Source organism: Marmota marmota, unplaced genomic scaffold, assembly GCF_001458135.2.
Source record: "Marmota marmota marmota unplaced genomic scaffold, marMar, whole genome shotgun sequence".
Taxonomy (NCBI): Eukaryota; Metazoa; Chordata; class Mammalia; order Rodentia; family Sciuridae; genus Marmota; species Marmota marmota.
In genome coordinates, this window is record NW_025999961.1 from 10,209,719 (window position 1) to 10,232,980 (window position 23,262).

Consider the following 23,262-nt stretch of genomic DNA (forward strand, 5'->3'; position numbering starts at 1 on the left):
AAATATGTGTGTGTATATATATATATATATATATATATATATGTGTGTGTGTGTGTGTGTGTGTGTGTGTGTATAATATTAGTAGCATGTGCATCTTACTAATATGTATCAACAATGAACAAACATCATGTCTAGGATCATTCCCTAAATTTGATAAGCAGAAGAATGTTCTCATCATGTATAAAATGAAAATCACAAATTTGAATATATATAAGAAATATTAATCTTTATAATTACACTTAAGTTATAACCAACATACTGTAGGAATTCTGTGTTTGGGATTGGGGTCTACAGACTTTGTGAATGTGACATGCTTGGTGACTAGGAAGTTTCTGTGCAAAGGCACAGAATGCCTGGCTGCTAGATAATACCTGGTTACTGGGAAACTTCTGTGCAAAAGAACAGGATGCCTGGCTGCCATAGCATTGTCCTTCATAAGTTTGTCCTGCTTCCCAGGCCTAGGATGCCCAGCCTCCCGCCTCTGAGGTAATAAGATAACTATGCAGGCACTGTCTGGTCTCCATGGTGATGCCCATGGACAATGGTGGGCCCCATGTTTGTTCTTACCTGGACCTTATCTCAGTTAGCTAAGACTCAGGGTTAAAGAAGTACTAATTAGAATGTAGTCATGGTAACTTGGGAGGTACGTGTTCTTTGAGTTAATAAACTCCCAGGCAAGGAGGAGCAGACACTTCTGCACTTCTTCACCACTTCATTCCACTCGTCTCTGCTCCTCCTGTCTGTCTGCTTGTATTTTTGTATCTGTGTCTGGATTTTTTTGTGTGCTTCCTACACAGATATTCCTCTACAGGTGTTCTTTTACAACATACAAAATAGAAATTGTTTTTAAATTAAAATAAATTAGATTCTCAGTGTTTCTAACTTAATAGGAGCAAAATACTAATCTGCTATGATTGATTCAGGGTAATGACAGATGTTATATTTTATCATACAGTTTTTTTATAAGTATATTGAAAAAGTTGTAAAGGAGTATGTAAAACAAGTTTGTATACATATTAATATACAGAAAAATTATAGTCAAAAATATAACAAGATCAATAATACTATCTGTGTTTTTTAGCAGTGTTTACTTTTTCTGTATTATCTTTAATTTTTTCTGCAGTTTATGTTATAGTACAGTGTCTATACCTTATATTCATAATTGAAAAATATAATATATAAATATATTTTTATTATTCTTATAAAGGAGAGAGAGAGAGAGAGAGAGAGAGAGAGAGAGAGAAGGAAGAGGAAAATAAAGAGTAGAGGAGAGAAGAGAGGAGGGATAAGTCAAAGGTAAGAGGACAGTAAGGAGGAGAAGTGTGATGATTTAACTCATTCTCCTGACTTCTACTTCTGAGTTTTGGTATAAAGAAATTAAATGGCAGGTAGATGCCCATTGTTCTATTTCTGTTTTCTCATTTTTTAATTGAACATGCTTCACAGCTATATAAAAACTTAGAGTTGTCTAAGAGGTATCTAAAGTCATTGAAAGTAACTGAAATTTTGGCTCTGAAAAATGATGAAGACTTTTGGGTTGTAGAATACAGTAAACCAAAAGATTAGAACATTGGCATCATTGGGAATGGTTAATTGTTTATTTTATATCATCTTCATCAACTATCTATGTCTTCCCTAAAGAGTAAAATTAAAAAATATGCAGGCTATTTTGCTTTATTTAATGAATCAGAATATCCAAGGTAGAATCAAACAATTTATGTCTTTAAGAACTTCCTGGATATTTTGTTTGCACATTTAAGGCTAAAAGCCTACCATCTAAATACTTTGACAGAGTTTTACATGTAGTGCACATTTACTTGACAAGTTACACACAGGATGCATACAAGGATGCTCCCTACAAGGAAACATCCCACTGAAAGATGCCAGAGAATGTCAAGAAAAGGGTGTCATACTTGAGAGGAACTTTTAACAATGAGAATGAGGCAGGCATAAAAGAAGGGAGTTTAGGTATATAAGAGATGTTGACACAGTGTGGAAATGAAGAAAACATTTAGCTAATCAGTTACGTTGTTGTGGCTGGAGGTAAAGCATGTTGGAAAATGGTTAGAAAGGAAGCTGAGACAAATGTTATACAGAATTCAGGGCAAGAAAATAATAGTCCTATGCGGGACACCCTAAGTGATTTTAAAATGTGAAATACCCCAGTGCAATTGGCAATACTTTTTTGGCATATTTGTTTCCATCCACCCATCCATTTATCTACTATTCCCTCCATTGACTTAACTACTTGTGGAACTATAACCAACTTCCTTCACGTCAAAGTGAGGAGAAATTATGGTTGAGAATTAGCAATTGAGAAAAGCAATTTCTCAAAAAATTTTGAGAATGAACCATAAAGCTATTATTTTATCTCAAACCAAGTTGCTTCTGTAATATGTGTAAGTTGTTTAAAGTAAAAAGCACCATTAGTATAATATATAATTAAGCAAACTTGGTCTCTAGGTCTTGTACCTCTTTTTGATGTTACCAAATGTCAGACAATCTAACAAAATGTTATCCATTACTAAAAAGAAAGAAAAGTGTTATTTTCTATTTCCAAATACAGCAGAGGAGGGAGAGAGCCATTTCTCTGATTTTCCGTTGATCTGTCTTCAGTAAATGAATGGATTTTTCTTCAGCCTCTAATGAATGTTGGATGGTACTTTTTCCCTGTGATATCCTTTTTCTCTCATTCTTGCTTTACATCAGTTTTGTTATCATCTTTAAGCAGAAGGTAAGAAGCAAATTTTTTCTTTAGATCATCTTCAGATGGCCTTTAATGAATTATTGAAGAGTTCCAAAAGCATTAGTAACACCACTCCAATCAAATATGCAAGATTTATACACTATACTGTGTAATAGTCAAAATGATATATTGTATTGGTACTGTAATCGAATGGCATAAATAAAGAGTTCTGGGAATGAATTTAAGTTTATTACATAATGTTAAATTATGTACATTAATAATTAATGTATTATGCTCAAATATAATTTGGGTTATATAAATTCCCACAGAAATGCCATCTTAAATGATCCTGATTAGCATTTAATAAGAATCAAATAAATTATCCAACCAATTATTTTTAAAACACTCATGATTTATAAATAAAGCAGAGTATGTCAATAATTAATAAATATTTTCAAATAATAGTTGCTTTACATGGTATAGTGCTCACACAGAAGACCATAATAATTCCTGCATTCCTTTATAACACAATTTTACAACTTTTGCTATCAGGAAATTGGAGCTTATATAATCCTTGAATGTGAGCTGGTTTAATGACTTCTTTGTTCAGTGAAATGCTGAAAAGCTGCCTTCCTGGATTTCTGGACTTTGTTGCTTCGGCTTTCAACTGCAATGTGCCCCAGAAATCAATGTGAAGATCCTTATTCTTCCATATAGAAGGTTGAAAGGTCCCATGAAGAACTTGCCAATTTCAGAGGAGGTAATGCAGCTATATTTAATCACTCTAACCATAGTTGAGTCATACATGATTGAATCCTCATGAGTTACTCTAGGGGAGATAATCACAAGAAGAGCTCAGCTGTACCCAAATTGCTGAATCTCCTGAGAAAATAATAGGGTGATGGTTTTCACTACTAAATTTTATATTCAGATGCACCTGGATGACATTTTATTTATATTTTGCAATTATTTTAGAATTTTAACTGATATGCAAAACACAAAAATGTAAACATTAATTGGGCACCATGCAATGTTTAGTACGTGTACACATTGTATAACGTTTAAATGAGGTTGAACATATTTATCTCCTCAATCATAATTTCTTTGTGGTAAACACTTTTAAAAATCTTTGTTTCAGCTTTTGGAAATGTACAATTCATAATTGCTCTTTAGAGTAACCACACTGTGTAATAGTACCTAATATTTTCTTGTTTCTATCTAAAGGTGACGTACTACAAACAGTACTAAGTACTAAACTTTCAAATTCATCTTCAGTTTTTATAAGCTCAACAATTTAGCTATAGTGAAAAAAATATTAGAGCTGGGGCTGTAGCTCAGTGGTAGAGCATGTGCCTAGTATGTATGAGGCACTGGGTTCAATTCTCAGTAGTGCGTATAAATAAATTCATATAATAAAGGTTAATCAATAATTGAAAATACATTACAATGTTTAATAAAATAAGTATCAGACAAAATAATCATATAATAAACAAACTATATAATATTTTGGGGCATATATTATGTGTGAATGACCTCGAAAAATGTTTCATATTTATAATGAATAGTCTCATATAACAGAGACATAGATATGATTACATGTACATGAAGCTATACTGACTTATATAAGCAAAAATGAAGGCACAATAAATATAGATGACTTAAACAGAAGAACATAACCAGAACTGAAAAGCAAGCCCAACTGTGTCTGATTTCAGAGGTTGATTTTCCTCAGTAGAATAAAGTATAAGTAAAATTGTAATTTTCCTTTATGTTGCTGTACATTGAAACAATTTTCATGTGGTAACTTGATAAGTATATATTGAAATTTTATCAAATATTAGGCACTAGCAATGTCTAGTGATACAATTGTTAACAAATAGAAATGTTATCAGAGCCTTATTAAAATTATACTCAAGTGCTCATAAGCATTTTTTAGTCATAAAATTAGAATATTTCCATAATAGTTGGTATTTAGTTATATATTTGTATTTAGAAACATAATTTAAGTATTCAGGCAACTAAAATGCAGCATTTTAGGCATAAATACTCACCAGATGTTAATTAGGGTAAACAAGAAGTGAAGAATATTTCAGGTAGAAAGAACTGAGGTGGAAAAATCCTGGTACTCTCAAAAAATTGAAAATCACTGAGAATGATGGAGTCAGAAAAATGGGAAGGAAAAGGTCTGAGAGGGAGAACAGAGGAGGTGGGCAGAGGTCAGATATTATAAGGCTTTGAAACACAGAGTAAACATCACTGATTTTCTAAGGATTGACAATTAACAATGAACTTTAATCAGGATACTAAAAGACTATACATAATTATATAATTTAATATATTAATTATGTTAAAATAACCTTAGAAGAATAAATATATCCTTCAATTAATTTATAAGAAGTAGGGTTACAAGTGGTGGCTCCATATACATAGCCCTATATCATCCACTTCAATATTACATAGACATTAATAAATAGCACCATAAAATACATACAACGGAAATATAACTTTCTTTCAATTTAAAGTTGTATCACTTGTTATGTAAAAGTATTGTTTACTAAGCAATTCTATATTTCTCTGAGCTTGCTTGTTTGTATTGATGATAGACACAGGATGCTTATTTACTAACAAGAACCTTCTGCTTTTTTGGAGGGATGTGAGTAGGTTCTATTTCCTGACTTCTTGAGACTAGGTACATTCATTTGAATTCTGTTGGATGGATATGAGCAGATTCAAGGCCCTCATGACGATTATTCTTCTTGTTTCCATATCTTCTGCTGGCTCAATGGAAAAGCATCCCCCAAGAAGTAATAGCCAAAAATCAAAATCTGTGGCTTCATAAGGATGAATATAAACATTATTATAGATGCTCCTCTCTTTTTTTTTAACAGATAGGAAGGAATTTACAGATGATAGAACTAGAGGTACTTTTTTAAAGCCCTATATTTTTGCATTTTTTAAAGTATATTTACATATTGATGGGATATTGTGGTGCTTTAATACATGAATACATTATGTAATGTTTAAATAAGATTAAACATACGGATATTCTGACACACTAATTATATCTTTATGACAATAATTTTCATTTTTAACATTAGTATATAAGAAGAATATATTTTTTATTGAAAATTTATTTTTATTATTTAATATATTCATAATTTTTTGTTACTAAGAGTAATTTAAGCAGCAAAAAAATTATGCATTTTATAGACAATAACTAGTTCACTTTTATAAATTACTTGCTAATAATATTTCTTTTTTAAAAAATATATTTTTATTTGTTCTAATTAGTTACACATGACAGTAAAATGCATTTGGACATATGATTGCATGACTTGTGTACCTCTACATCATGTACAATAGAAGAATGAGAAGTCATACTCCATTTGTATATGATGTGTCCAAAAAAGAATTTATTGGCAAGGTGATTATACGGATTCATAAGTTCAACCACAGCACTTGAGTACTGTGTCTTCAAGTTCCTATCAACAGAGTTTGATGATAAAATTTAGTCCCTAATCTTGTAAGAATTACATATCAATTTCTCTTACAAACTTACTTTTTCTATAAGTTGAGATCTTAAAAATTTTTAATATTTTATTGACTATACAGATATCCTTTCAACATATTTGCACACAAAAGTTAATTCTAGGTTGATTAATTAATAAGTATGAATAAGCCCTCTTAATTAAAATATTTCTATACAAAGTAGAATTATTTTGTACTTTGCTTATATTGATTGACAATTTTCCTGATACAATTTGAATAGTCTTTTTTCCTTGTTTTAGTTTTCTATTCCCTGATAACCAAAAAATCTTTGAGGTATAAAACAATATACATTTACTATCTTATAGTTCAGTATGTCAGAATTCTTATATGAGACTCCCCAGAACAAAATGAAATGTTGACCACCCTCATTCTTTCTGAAGTGCTAGGGCATAGCTTTGCTTCTTTCACTCTGGTGGTTGATTGAGTTCATTACTTTGCAGCTGTAGTGTCAAAGTTCCTCTTTTCCTGCTGGGTCTAGGTGGAAAGCTGTGTCCAACTTCTAGAATATGCTGTACTGCCTGACTCCATGTTCAGACCCAGAAGAAAAGTGTTAAGAACTTTTCATGTTGGCTCATTTTTAACTGAAAAAAAAAAAATCTCCAATTTTAAGCATCATATGACTAGAGTGAGCCCACAGGATAATATAGGGCCATCTTCTCATCCATGATTTATCCCCTTCATCACACCTGCAAAGTCCTTTGCTCCAAGTAAGATAACAAATTCTCAGGTTATAGGGATTGAAATTTCAACACTTTGAAGTGGCCATAATTCAGCCTACTGCACCCCTCCAGTGACATTCAATGACTTCTCAATGTAATATGTGATGCCCCCATAGGTGAGTGGGCCTCTTATAGACATTCTGTTCCTTTCACTATTTTATTTGAAGACATAGTAACTGAGAATTTCCTCAAAACTTATGAAAAAAAAATCATTTTTCAAATTGTAAAAAAAAAAAAAGGAAATCAAAATCAGATAAATACAAAGAAAATCATGACTTAGTACATTATAGCCAAACTACTGAACAGCAAAGATAAAGAAAATATTCTTAAGAACAATCGGAGAAGAAAGACATAGTACTTTTGAGGAACATGTAAGAATGATGGCTGACACAAAGATGTCATAGGCAATGAGATGGTATTTTCAAAGCACTGAAAAGACAAAAACAAAAACTGCCAAACTAAAATTTCACACTTTGTGAACTTTTTTTCAAATGAAAGACATTTCATGCAAAACAAACCAAAAAAGAAAAAAAAATTCCACAAATACCGCACTATGAGAACTATTGAGGAATTTATTCAGTCCAAAACATGATAATCCTGTATTGGAGCATGAATCTGTAAGAATGAATGAAGAACCTTGGAAAGGATGACTATTAGGATCAAAGGCAATAAAAAAGGGGTATCTGCAACAACAAATCTTTATTTTCATGTCCTGTTATTTATGTATAATTTGTGCCTGATGGTTATGAAGCTTGTCACCCATTTCATAAATCCAAAAGTACTATTGCTTATTGCAAAGAACTGTGCATCTGCTTAAGAAAATATAATTTCAAAATTCACCACCTTTTCATACTGTGTTCTATCAATTTTGAAAATCCTCAAATACACAAAAATTGCAGTGTTTTTGATGACCAAGTTCAATCCCACAATGACCCAAGGTGATATTCCCTTCTCTTGACTTTTTCTTCTCTGTATTTAAATTTTTGTGGCTTTGCTTGCATTTCACAATAGCGCTCTCTTTGCAGTCTTGCCTCGATTGCTTTGTTGTTTCTGATGAGGACACTTTTTTGTTTGTTTGTTTTTGTTGTTGTTGTTGGGTATCTGGGATTGAACCCAGGTGCACTTAAGTACCGAGCCACATCCTTTGTCTGATTTTGTATTTAATTAGAGATAGGGTCTCTCTGAGTTGCTTTGTGCCTCCACTGGGATTACAGACATGTGGCACAGTGCCAGGCTCTTCCAACAGTTTCTTAAAAGCGCCTGTTAACACTATCCATTGTCAAAGGTTTGGAAGTGTTGACTTCTTCACACCAAATACTGTACTCTGCATCCAAAGCATCATCCTGAATAAACTTTTGTTTTATCAGGTCAGACCACCATAACAAAATAACTTAGACTGAGTAATTTATTTTATTTGTTCTTTTTAGATATACATAACAGTATAGTATATTTTAACATATTAAGCATATATGCAGTATAACTTACTCTAATTAGGATTCCATTCTTTTGGTTGTACATGATGTGAACTTTCATTGATGATATATTCATATATGAACATAGGAAAGTTATGTCTGATTCATTCTGGTGTCTTTTCTATTCCTATTCCCCCTCCCTTACCTTCATTCCCCTATGTCTAATCCACTGAACTTTTAGTCTTCTCTCCCCTCCATTTATTGTACATTAGCATCTGCATACCAGAGAGCAGTTTGACATTTGGATTTTGGGATTGGCTTATTTCACTTTGGGATTGGCATGATAGTCTCCAGATATATCCATGTACTGGCAAAAAGTTATAAAATCATTCTATTTTATGACTGAGAAATATTCCATTGTGTATATATACACATTTTCTTTATCCATTCATCTGTTGAAGGACATCTAGGTTGGTTCAATAGCTTACCTTTTGTGAATTGAGCTGCTGTAGACGTTGATATGGCTGCATCACTGCAGTTAGCTGATTTTAACTCCTTTGGGTATATACCAAGGCGTGGGATAACTGGGTCAAATGATGGTTCCATTCCAAGTTTTCTGAGAAATTCCCCTACTGTTTTCATAGTGATTGCACCAATGTGCACAGACTTGAGAATTTATAAACAGCATATATTCTTTCCTAGTGGTTCTGGATGCTGGAAATCCAAGGTCATGGTGATGCAGATTTGGTGTCTGATGATGGTAATCTGCTTCACAGACAGAAATAATGGCAAGAGGAATGAGTCACCCTTAGGCCCTCTTATAATGTTATTAATTCATGAGAATGGATCCAACATGGGTTAATTACATCCTAATGGCTTATTTTTACTCCACCACTGTGGGAGTACAGTTTCAACATGATTTTGGAGGGATACAAATTTTTATACCATAACATCTGACTTTGCAGCAAGATGCTATCTGTTCTATTTTTTTTACTTCAGACACTCACACCCTAGGATGAAAAGCACACAAGAAACACAACTACATGATTGAATTACACACAGTCAACAATCTCCTGTGACTGCCCATCACTGTTCCTAAACTGGCATTCTTGCAAGAGGATTCTCTAATACCAGAGAATGTGTTCTCACCCAGCTAAGATATATCTTGCAGATAGGTGGGGCAACGAAACTTATTGTTTCAATTCAAAATGGCTGGTTCTAATGTCCACAGGGCGCAACACTGAGTCAGAAACACTTCTGGGATTTTTTCTTTAGTGGATGTCATGTCAAATAGACTCCCAATAGATTTTGTTGATAGCTCCGTCCTGAGATGACCACATCATTATCTATACCACACTTGCTCCTCTGCCAGGAATACTCCCCACATCAACGTGAAAATTTTACCTCATACTTACTCTGCCTCATTTGTAGCTGTCAAGGCCTAAGGGCAGACATGCCTGCCAAAACTATGCATATCTTTTTGTGATTTGTTTCCAGACTACCATGTTCTGGTCCATTTTTACTTATCTCAGTCTTTCTGTTTGTTAATATCTGCATTCCCCAGAAGTCTTTTAAGAACATAAAGACAGAGAATCTTCACTTGCTTGCATTGACATTTTGCATAAAGAGACTCAGTGAATATTTGTTGAATAAGAAATAAGGCAGCAACATTTAGAGCACAGATGAAAAACTATTAAAAAGAGTTTATATTGCATGTTTAATTACTGTTATTGATATGTTGTTTCTCCAGTGTAACAATACATACTTTAATGATACATGCGTATAATATCAAAATATAAAAGAAAACCTTTCTCATGATCATAATCTCTTATTTTATCATGTCAGTTGCACTTTGATATCAAACTTGCTATAATAAATAAAAGTTAGTGATATTTTTATTTGCTCATAATATATATTATATTCCTTGTTTCTTGACATGAGATTTTCCTTTATAGTTAGGTTAATAAATTTAAAATATTTTCTTACTATTGTATGTTATATATTCAATGCAATAATTTTATCAAATGAATTACAAAAGGACATCACTTAGGATTTATGCAGTTTTTCCAAATTTAAGTTACATTTTACATCCAAATATTAGAGTGTCATAAAAGTTTTCAATTTTCAAGTAATTTGAGTGGACATTTTCTTATGTGGAAAGATGTAAAACATTGTATTAAATTATCTCTAGTCACAAAATTAGGTTTTCTGATAATTATTTGATTTGGCATTTTTCAACCTAAATTTCCCAAGTGTGTGTGTGTGTGTGTGAATTTATATGTCATTAAAGCAGAGTAACAATAGCCTAGAACAATGATATACATTTAAAAAGAAGTTTCTCCTTAGTGAGAAGACAAATCATTCAATCCTTTTAAAAACATAGAGTTTTCCAAATTTATAGATGATAAATTATGAATGCATTAAATACATGTCTATAATATAAAAATTATAGAGCTTTTAGGGATTCTCCACTAAGTCTATGCTTGCTAATTTTAATGTTGATTCATTTTTACATTTGTATTATTCAGGGAAGGGAGTGTAGTCTCCTTTTGAGAAACTGTGTAATACATTATTAATAGTAGTTACAGGAAGTCAAAATTACAAATACAAAAGAATCACAAATGAAGATCAAGTAATGTGTTTGGAGTTAGAACATGTCAGGAAAGACTGCGGGAGCTTTGGTGGAAACCCTAAGAGGTTAGAACAATTACAGCAGTAATCCTGTTGTGACCTGTAGTATCTCTTGGAAATATTAGCTTCTCTTTTCATCTGGTTCCTGCTTCACAGGTGAAGTATGATGACTGTGAAGAATGGGGCTCCCTTGTCCTAAAGATAATACACAAAATTTTGAGTTTAAAAAAAGGATGTGTTTGAAATTACTAATCATCATAATAGAAATGTTTAAATGTGACAATATTCTAACTTTAGCTCTTTAAATTAATAAACATTATTGAAACATTTAAAATCAGGAGCTTTTCTATTTTTGGAAATATATACTTGTTCTTCCCATATATTTGACATACCACTGTGTCATACAAGCTTTTCCTTCTGTTCCTCAAACTCTGTCTATAACACTTCATGATGCTAAGAATTTATATCAAACTGGAATAGAAAGACAACACAAATTAACTGACTCTCATAAGATTTTAAATATGACAATTTTCTTATTCCTATTAACTAAGATGAAGTCACAGTCAAATAGATAAACTGTGGACTTGTTTTGATTTTTAAAATAGATTCCTTGTTAATGCAAAATACTAATTCTCATTCATGTAACCCATCATATTTCTTTAAATATTTAAAATCACTTTGGGAAATATATTTAAACTTACACAAAATTTAAGAAATAACAGGTTTCTATTAATGAAGAAAAGGAATTTTTATTATAGTTTAGTTTTTTTACAAATATATTTAAAATATAAAATAAACAGTAAGTTTCTAAACTTATTATTGAAAAACAGACATTTTTATTTCTGGATTAGGCATGATTCAAAACCCTTCTTTTTGTTGCATATTTTGAAATTAAATAGGAATCAATTAAGAGATAAAATATAGGATCAAATTTTGAAAAAAAAAAAAAAAAACAAGAAAACAAACTTGTAAAAAATTCAAAAAGCAACAAGATGTAAACTGGTAACATCCCACTGGAGCACATGGATATGGGATGGGAAGAGATTTACTCACCATAGAAAAATATATGTATATATTTGTATGTTTATATGTTTATGTATAACACATATATAAACATATATAACATATTTTATGTAACATTTTACAAACATATTTTATAAAATATATAAATATATAAACATACAAATATACAAAATACAAATATATTCAAATGCATATATATATATAATTGTTGAAGTTTTTGTATTGTTTCGCTCTGCTTTGTTGCAGTTCTGGGGAGCAAACCAGAGTCTCACTCATGCTAGGCAAGAGCTCTAACATTGATCTGTATCCCTAGCCCCTGTCACAGAAGATTTTATCAGGTACTCTGTCTGGTTCTCTTGAGGAAAGCAGCTGTATAGCGGCTGTGCTACTGCTCAGACATTCCTCCTTAAGATGGCTTCTACAGATAGACACTTTACTATATTTGTCTACTTTCTAAATTGAAACCCTAAGTCTTCATGCTGTACTCTGGAGCTGGTTCTGGAATCATATTGGACTAGCAGCAACCTTTATAGCATGTCCATGGTCCCTAATCTGGTTCTGGTTGATAGGTTCTTAACATGCTATTTAAAAGCAAGGTACAACATCTGTGGATTAGTCAAAATCATATTTCATCAAATCCAAAAATGCTTATTATGTGAAAGACACTTGAGTGAATAAGAATGCAAGCTACAGACTGTGAAAAAAATGCAAATAATTTATCTGACAAGGTTATTATCAAGGTTATTATCTTAAAACCTCAATAATGAGAAAACAAACCACTTCATCAAAAAGTGGCAAAAATATGAACAGATATTTCACCAAAGAGGATATAACAGAGAGAGAGAGAGGTACATGAAGCTGGTTTAACATAACTTTTACCAAAACAAAAAATTTAAAACAACATAAAATGTTAGTGTCATTACATGCTTAATAGTATAACTAAAATGAAATTATACTGACTTTATTAAGTCCTAGGAGGTTGTAAAACAAGTGAATATCTCATAAATTGCTGGCCAGAATATACAATTATAGACATTCTGGAAATTCCCTTGGCATGATTTATGAGGTTGCTTCTCTATATTTATCCCAAAATAATTTTCTATAAGAAAAAAATTTTAATGATATTTTGTAGACTATTTATATTGCCAAAATGAATAAGAATCCAAATATTCCACCAGAGGCTAATGAATAAACAAATGGAGAAAGATGGACAATTGATTGAAATAACATCCTACAATATAAAATGAGCACACTTCTGATAGATGCAGTAATTTGAATAAATTTCAAATGCATTATGCTTAGTGAAAGAATCTGGTCTTAGAGAGTGTATATTGTATCACTTCATTTTTATTACATCATTGAAAATTAAAATATATAAAACTTTAGGTTGATAAGAATTGAGACTAGGTTGCCAGAAGTTATGGGGAAGCAAAGATTATTTATGGAGGTAATAGAGCTGTTCAAGTGTCATAACTGTGGTTATTACACTAACCTATGCATGTGTTAGAAGTTGTACAACTACAAATGAAAAGGAAAAGTCAATTTTACTTCCTAATTTAAAAGAAAGTAAATAATGAAATAAGAATGATATTTCATATAAGCATTTAATTCACCTTGTTAAAATGTTATTCTGAGTTGAAGTTATATAGCCATTATTCCTCAAGTGTCAAAAGATTCTCTGAAGAAACTTTTTAAATTGACAGTTCATAATAATTTCTTGTGAAATTTCAGCTAGATATTCAGTAATCTGTCTAATAGAAAAAGTTTAGAGAATTCAATATAGCAAAGTGAGGACATAGGTCTTGAGACAAGATAATCAATCTGGTCAAAGCAAACAATTGTGACAAACTACTTATCACATTAACGTTCCTTATTTCCTTTGATTGTCAAAAGGTAGCTAAATTTTATCTTTAGGATATTGGCTAAAGATAGAAATCTACAGTTACAGATCAGTAGTGACACTTTCCCCCTATATTTTCTGTTATTGTCTTCTCTTATTTTAACTATTCAGCAGAAAAAACTTTGTTGTAAATATTTTCTGCTTTCCCTGACGACTGCAATGTGTACCAGGTTACTTTACCATAGGCTTTTTTTTCTTTCTTTCTTTTTTTTTTTGCTTTGTAATTTTTATTTCATTCATCTTTAATTCTCTTTAGTTAAAAAAAAAAACTATCATATTAAGCCCAGACTGCTTTATTTATATAATAAATGTCAATAAATATTTATAGTGTACTTATTATCCACTCAAATTTATTCACAGCAAAAATACATAATATTTTCACATTTTATATGTGATAAAATTAACCAAAATTCTTAAAGCTCATAGAGTCTAATAGAAAATATAAAACCTTATTTGGGTGTTAGCAGATTGTTTTCTTCTATTGTTCCCTAGTGCATACTTATTTTATATAAATATATATGGATAATTATATATAATGTACCATCTTTTCATATTTTTTGAAAGAATTAGATAAAATATATTTTACCACAGACCTGGAAAAATAATGTAAAAAATAAGCCAAATATTCATCTAAATTAAAAAAAAAAACAGGTTTTAAAGATACTATAATAATTAAATAAATGTGACAAAAATCTTATTTAAAAAATTTGCCCATTATTGACCTGATATAGAAAATATACTTTCATTGTGACAACCAAATAATTTCATGGAAATGCTTAAATGATGTAAGATTGCTGAAATCCAGACTAGCAAGTGCCTTTCTTGAGCTGTTCAAATTGAGCTTTTCTAAAATCCTCTAAGCAATTCAAATCTAAAAATAACCTAAATTATTCAGATCTTTAATAATGTGCAAATACAATTCCATCCTTTCTAAGCTCTAGGTATGTGATAATTCCTATCATTTTTCATTAAAGGCTGTTGGATTTTGAACATTTAAAATTCTAATCTCATTTCCACAAAGGGATGAAATAGCATTAAAATCGATCTCAAAGCAGATCACACATTTCATCTGCTTGGGGGAAGGACACACTCCAGAAGCCTCTGGCAGAAGGAGTGGAGGAAGAGAGAAACACGACCGATATGCCACCAGGAAGGTTGAAGATGCTCGGGCATCTGCACTACATGATATCAAAACAAAACAAAAAGTATGCAGAAATTATCCTGTACACTGAAAATTGAAGGTTTTTTTGTCCATTTATTTCCCTTAGGAAGGTTTATAATTTTTAAACTAACTATTGTAACCTATTGAAAAACAATTAAAAAATGCATAATATACTTAATAACATTTGACAATTTAGATAAAAGTGAGAAAATGTTTTATATATCTGAAATCATGAGAGTTGAGGAATATGATCTTACCAACCTAAATGGATTAGAAAGCAAATAATGTCTTTGTGTCAGAACAATTTTACTTTAAAAAAATTGTTGAGAAATATCAGTTACATAATTTACATGTGGTTTTAATGGTCAGACTAATATAAGTAAATACCAAACTATATAAACCGTAGCAAATATTATCAAGCATAGTAGTTACTATATTATTTCTTTTTGTTTTGAAATTCAATCTCTCTACTTTTTTTGTGAGATTAATATATTTAAACTATCAAAACATTCCTTATGATTCATTTCCTGAGGCTGAGGCTGACAAACCTTATTAGCAACTGTACTTACTCTTTGCTAACTTTCAGAACTATGATTTCACTTTTCTTCAATAAGTCTTCTCCCTCTAACTTTGAGAAAGGTAATGTGAGGCCACGACAAACTCCTTACAAGACAGAAAAAATGCAGACAGTTCAGCCTCCTTGCAATTTCAGTGCCTTGCAATTTCAAACCAAGAAAACCAAAGTACCTGGGAATTTTTCATTTCAGTTATCTTCTCTCAGCCTATATGATGAGGCTCTTCATTCAAGTGACACCTATTATTGACTTACAGTTGTGTGCACCTGAGTATTGAGTGTATAACCTAAACAGTAGGTCTTCCTCGCTCTTTCAAATATTTCATCAAAAATATGCATTTAGAATTATTCAGGTGACATGAGGAAACTTAGAGTCTGTCTAAGAATCTAATTATAGGTGCATAGCTTTTGCAAATGCTTCAGAACGTTTAGATGGTTACCTCTCTTAAACTTTACAGTAAGTAAGAACAATTTAGGATGATTTTTTTACGGTAAATATTTTTAAGCAGTATAACACAAGGCTTAGGTATTGAGCCCAGAATCATCTTAGAGAGTCAAAAACAACTAAGAAACACTGTTCCAGGAATTAATTTCTTCTTTGTGCCTGTGTAAGGAACATAGTTAAGGATCTCTGTTACGGTTTAAATCTGAGGTGTCTCCCAAAAGCTCAGTGTGAGAGAATGAAAGGAAGTTTCAAGTGACATGTTTGGGTTATGAGTGGGATATTTTTTAACCTTATCAGTGCATTAACTCCCTGATAGGCATCAACTGGGTAGTAACTGTAAGCAGGTAGGGTATGGCTGGAGGAGGTAGATCATTGTGGGCATGCCTTTGGGTTTTTATTTTGTCCCTGGTAAGAAAGACCTCTTTCTGCTTCCCAATTATCTTGTCCTGAGTTGCTTTTATTTACCACACTCTTCCATAATGATGTTCTGCCTTACTCAGGCCCAGAGCAATGGAGCCAACTGTCTATGTACTGAGCCCTTGGAAACCAGAGCCCCAAATAAACTTTTCCTCCTCAAAACTGTCCTTGTCAGGTCTCTTAGTCACATTGGCAGAAAACCTGGACAACTTTATCAAAGAGATTACAATTTTGAAATTTCCCCAAATTCTTAACAATGACATTCTCCTTCTGTCTCCTCCCTCTCCACTCTAAAGCAGCTCCTTTTCTCATTGTCTGTGGCAACTACTGTCCCCTTTGATCCATAAGCTCCCATTCCACCTCTAATTTTGTGTCATGACTTCTTGTCATAATTTGTTTTGTTTGAAACAAAACCAATGAATGTGGACATAAAGAAGATATTCCTATTTTAGGTTAATTAAGAAACAGGGAGATGTTTAGCAGGTAGGTATAAAGTCTGGGATTTAAACCACTCACTGGGTCTGTGACCTTAGAAAAATACTTATCTCGTTTTAACTCAGTTTCCTGTCCTCGAAAGTTGGGTAATGGTCATTTGGGCTTATTGAACTGCTTTTGCAAGATAAAATATAAGGAGTAGTATTGTAGTATATGCTCATAACATGTCCTCAAAAATAGCAACTATTTGTTTTGGTAGTTTTTTATTGTTTTGAATTTTAAAAAATTATGTGTTGTTCATCAAACTATGTAATAAATAACAAATGCATGGCCACAATTACAATTTATTCTCTAAAACTGTCAAAATCCTGAGTTTTCTTCTGGTATGTCTCTACAAACCATCCTTTTCTTTCAAAGCTAACTATAGACATAGACATGGAATCAACTGGGGCTGTGTCTCATTCACCCTATCAGAACACTTGTCTTTATCTCTAGTCCTCCTTTTGCCCTTCAGAATAGGAGTTTGAGTTTCCAATTAAGGTTCTATGATTTACATTTTAATCAGAAGCACAGAGCTCAGAGGTTTTCAATATTCAAGTATAGTTTTGTCCCCCGTACTTGGCATTAGGGATCATGGCCCTTGCTCTGATATTATGGATTTCCATGTTCGCTGTCCTGGTTTCCTCAGAGTGTCAAAGAGGTCATTTTCTTTTCACCTGCCATGTATATCTTTTTTGAAATCTGTCACGTTTTTCAGGTCTGTTTGAATCCAGGCAGCTGATGATCCCCTTGTGGACATCCATGAGTTTCAATTTTGAATGTTCCATGTGATAAAGGCTATAAGCAATTTTCAGCCTTGGTGTATGTCTCAATCAGTGGCCCAGCAGTTTCTCAGACTATAACAGCTTGAGGTTAAAGATTCTTCATTTTCAGGTTCACAGGAACACATCAAATTTAAACCACTGGTTAGATAATCCCTAGGCTAAATTGATCTAAAACTTCTCAAAAACTTGTACTGCTGAACTTGGCTATAACAGTTTTTAGGAGGCAAAGGAATGGGAGTCAATTGTGAATTTAAGAAGTGATATGGGGGCAAGGTTATAAAGAAAGAAAATGTTCATTTCATTAAATAAACGTACCTAATGGAAATGGAGAGGAGGTACAGTTGCAAAGCAGAGACTTGGGGAAGCAGCAAGTTAGCATGAAGATGCAGCTGTTGCCTTTCACACACCAGTGCAGTTCTTCAAAAAGCTGACTGAGAGTTCTTTCTCATTCCAGTTCCTCATGCCCATGATGTGTTAAACTAAGCTTGGCCTAACGTTGTCCCCATACTGTGGAGATAAAATTTGGTCCAAATTGGCCTCTCTTGATATTAAACTGTACCTCATATTCCATGTAAACAAATAGTAATGTAAAAGCATGCACCTGTAACTAAGCAGGTGAATCTCATCCTATCATAATAGTTGAACTTCAACCAATCACAGGCTGCAAACTGACCAGAACACATCTATGAAAAGCAAATGTCATCTACTACAGCAAGTCAGGGTGTTTCTGAATATCATTTTCTTTTCTCTGGCTTTATATGCAGTCTGTATATGTGGTGGGGTGGAGATATCTACACAAAGTTTTATCCAGTATACTTTTATCCAGTATACTGCCAGGTTCTAGAACTTGTTGCTTGGTCAAGTAAACTCTAAGAAATATTATTGTTCTCAGTTCTTTTCTTTTAGCACATAGTTTGCTCACAGTACCACAGCATCTTTCTTGGTCATTCAGAATAAGACCAACTCTTTAAGTGACCTATATATCCCCTCATTGTTCTCAGCAATGTCTCTGACTTCATCTCCAGCCAGTTTCTCTTTTGCTTTTTTTTTTTTTAAACCGTACTAGATCTTTTAGTTTTTGTGAATATGCCAGGTAATTTTCTCCTTTAGGGACTTTGCACTTGCTGTTCCTCCTGGCTAAATATCTATCATTCAATCATCACCATCTATTGCTTTTGTGCTTTGTCTAATTTTTTGCTCACATATCATATTTTCAGTGAAGTTTCCCCTAAGTTCACACCCTCAATACTCTCTTCCACCTTTTCCTATATTATTGTATTCTTGTCAGTATATGATACATTTAACTTATTCATTTTTTTTAAATTTTGTGACCCTCTTCCTATCTCCCTGCCCCCCCCACAAAAAAAAGAAAAGGAAAACAACAAAATTAGGGATTTGTCTGTATTATTAGCTATGGAATTACTTAGAAACTATAGGTACACAATTAAAAATTAAATTTAAGATGAATTGCAATTTAAATTGGTGATCTCTTATAGATACAAAACCACTTTACTCACGCATACTCCAAACCTGATCAATTTGATTATCAGTGAAGAATGCTGCTAGTGAAAATTGCTTTCAAGCATACCTACTTGTTAACAAGGAAGGTGACATTGGGGTTGAGTGGGAGACATTTGGACCAAGGGCACACTCTTTCCATGTTTCTACTCTGCTGCCTTCAGTAGTACTTAAAAATGCTTTCACAATTCCAAGAAGGATACACAAGACATTTTTACTTGTTTTCAGATTTCATTTACCTTCTAGGAAGTAAACTGTCTCCATTATTATAAATTGGTCACAGCGCACTCATAGATCATGTGTTGCATAATGAGTAAAAATGTGAGAACCACATAGGACAGTCATGAGTCATCCATGGGGCTGGCTGTACTAGCTTCAAAATAAGGAGGCTCCATTTGGGACACGATTGGGATAGATATCTTGTAGATCACCTAAGGTCTAACAAAGTTTATGAAGAGTAGCATTCTATGATTGGTCCTTATTGAGCCTGTGCTGTAGATAAACAGACAATCTTTTACACATTTATTCATACTCATTGATGGTGTCTTTAAAAAATCCCACGAAATAGCAAGTTTCAAAATGAAGTTTTAAAAAGCTAGTTGCTGGACACATGACTGACAATTGAAAGATGAGTTCTTGACAACCATGGAATCAACATTGCCAGAACTTATAGATTTTTATTTCATGTTATTTATTGACAATGTGGAATGGTGACAACCAACTTGCATTTTGAGTTTTCAGTCAGTCACATGCTTTAACTTAACGCTGCCACCTTGAAGTTATATGACACTGGAAAAATCACTTCTCTAAACTTTTCTATAAAGTGAGGTTTAATTAATAGACACCCTTCAAATTTAATAAAAAATTAAGGATGATGTTTCAGCATACCTTTTTTTAAGCACAGAGAAGCTAAAGACAAACAAATAAGCTGTTAGATTGCCTGATACAATTATTAAAACACTTTATTGCATCACTTAATAAGCAATCAAATTTTAAATCCCTATTCTCAATATAATTTTGCACTGATCATTGAATACATACCATGGGTAGTGATGCAAAAACTTTATTCTATTCAAAATATTATCATTTGTGAAAAAAACTCTTAGATAAGATTTGTTTATTAATGTTGCAGGTATATTTTTAGAAGTGATGATCCTAATCATTTTATAAACCATCATTTGTATGCATATGAGAGAATTGCAGAGTGGGACCACAGGAGATGTAGGATTTGAGAGTTCTGAGTTCTAGTTACCTATAGCTATTTGACAAGTAAAATTTTCAGCATTTTAGTCTCATGATTTCTAATATGAGGACAAAGCCAGGCACAGTGGCACACACAATTAATCCCAGCAGCTCAGTGACTGAGTTCAATCCCCAGTACACTCCAAAAATATAACTAAAATAAAATAAACTGAGGACAAGTCTTCTGTAAATATCCCTGTTGATCAATCATCTATTATCTATCTACTTGGTATCTTGTAGGAGTTCAATAAATCCTAGCTGTTCGATTTGTGAATATACCTATATTTTTCTGCTTAACTTGGTGGGGAGAACTGATAGACTTTGAAGTGGGAGAAGGGGTATATATTCGAAGCAATTACTTTCTCATATATTTTCATAATTTCTAAATTGATAAAAATACTTGTTTCATCTTATAAATTATGATGGACAGAAAAATTATATTCTTCTCTTTTTTTATTTCCCTTTAAGTCTAGGTCACAATATCTGGAACATTGTAAGCACTCAAACATATTAACAATTTTTACCTATTTGAATTTTGCTCCCTTCTCAGTGGAAAGGCCCTTCATTGACGCACAACGTCAGTTGTAGGAAGGAGGATAGCTTCTTACTAAATGTGACCTCTGTCATAACAGGAATTGTTATTTTTCTCACATATCCATCATCCTCTGAGTCTTGTCTTTGTGCTACTGAAACCCCAATGCTGTCGATGTACAGTTTAATTTGTTTCAGAATGCGGAGGTGAATATTGTGAAATATTTGAAAACCTGATAAATTTAACTGATTAAAACCCAATGACAAATTGTTTTTAAAGAGCTATTATATAGAAATGATCTTATGAGTCATATGAAGTCTATTAAAATAATTTTGATATCCTCAGTGAGTTACATGCAATTAACTGTCTACTTAAAAATTTCATTTGAATTCTATATTAAAATTTAATTAACAGATTACACAGCATTGTGTCTTTATGTCATTACATGAATTATTTAACTTTTTCAAGTTATTTTAGATGTGAAATCAAAGCAGTTGATGATTAAAAAAAAGGCTCTGATTTATGGTCTTCTCTCTATCACTCGCTCTCTCTCTTTCTCTCTTTTGGTTTTAAAGTCATAAGGGTTTAGGATTTTTGATCAGAGTTATAATTAACATGTCCATATATTTTTAAAATGTTACATTAAACAAATATTAGTTAAGTCCCCTTAATAACCCATAGGTGGTGGGCTGGGGCTATAGTTCAGTGGTAGAATGCTCACCTTTCACATGTGAGGCACTGGGTTTGATCCTCAGCATCACATAAAAAATAAATAAAGATATTGTGTACAACTACAAATAAAAAAAATTAATAGCCCATAGGTGGCTTCAAAGGGTACAACGATTTATCCAAGCTATTGGAGTTAGATTTTATGATTTACAAAATAAGATGAAGTGAAACAAAACAAAATAAAATAGGTAGTTAAAGACTAGTGAGATGAAGGGAAAATGTAGTGAATTAAGGTCACAAATACAGGTAAAGACAAAAATATAGTTCTTGTGGACATAGAAAAATATGCATTAAAAGGTATGAAGGAAAGAGGATGAATGTGTGTAGAAATATCTCTATTTGCATTAAATTTTATTTTTTATGCAGGCTATATAAAAAGTCAAAAGTTGTGGTTGGCTTAGTTAAACATGCAGGAAGATTCCTGTCACTGAGTCACAATCCCAACCCACTATTGGTCCATTCTTTAAAGGACATCTTTAGGACATTAAGAAAAAAAAATTGAAAGACTTTATGTTTAGAGCAATTTTAAGATAACAGAAAAACTGAGCAGAAAATACACAGACTTTCCATATATTCAATTTCTAACACTCATTACTAAGGGCATCAGTAATGTCCTCTTAAGGGCATCTTAATGATAATTTATTGTTATTCACCTGGGTATTTCTAAATACTTCCTCACATTGCTACAGTTTATTCAGCATTTTGTTAAGACACAGAATGTTGCTATTTTACTTTTGTAAGAATAAATACGGATTAAACTAAGATGAAAATATAAGGGAAGAGATTTCATCTCCTTTTTCTATGAATATTTATGTTAGAAAACTTGTAATTATAAGGTCTTATCTAGTTTCTGAAATGTATATAAACCTTTTCAAAGGCTGATAAGCCTCTTACTAGGTTTTCTACCTATGACCCTCTTTCTCAGGAAAAGAGGAAACCTCAGTTTCACAAGCCTCAAGGAAGATGGCATCCTAGTAACTTTGGGAGGTCAGGATGGTCACATGAGTTTTCACCTTTACTTGGTTTATGTGGTGAATTTTATTAATTTAATTTCAAATGTTATAGCAATGACTTTTTCTGGGATATGTTTTATTCAATCATATCATATCATCCTTGGAAAAAACATTGTTGAATTCTATTTATTGATATTTTTCTAAGAAAGAATCCAATAACTTTATTTTATTCTAATTTTCTGATTTTGAAATATATTTCTCAGGTATTGTAATCATAGTTATCCTTGACATAATCTCAAAATGGATTGGGATGTACTTTTCCTATAGTTTTAAAAGAATTTCTGTAGCATTGATACTTTTTCTTTCATGCATTTTTAATACAACCTTCATAGAAGTCAGATGGGCCTAGGATCTTAAATTTATTTTCCATTGAAAATATATCATTTTTTTTTGAAAGAGAGAGAGAGAGAGAGAGAGAGAGAGAGAGAGAGAGAGAGAGAGAGAGAGAGAA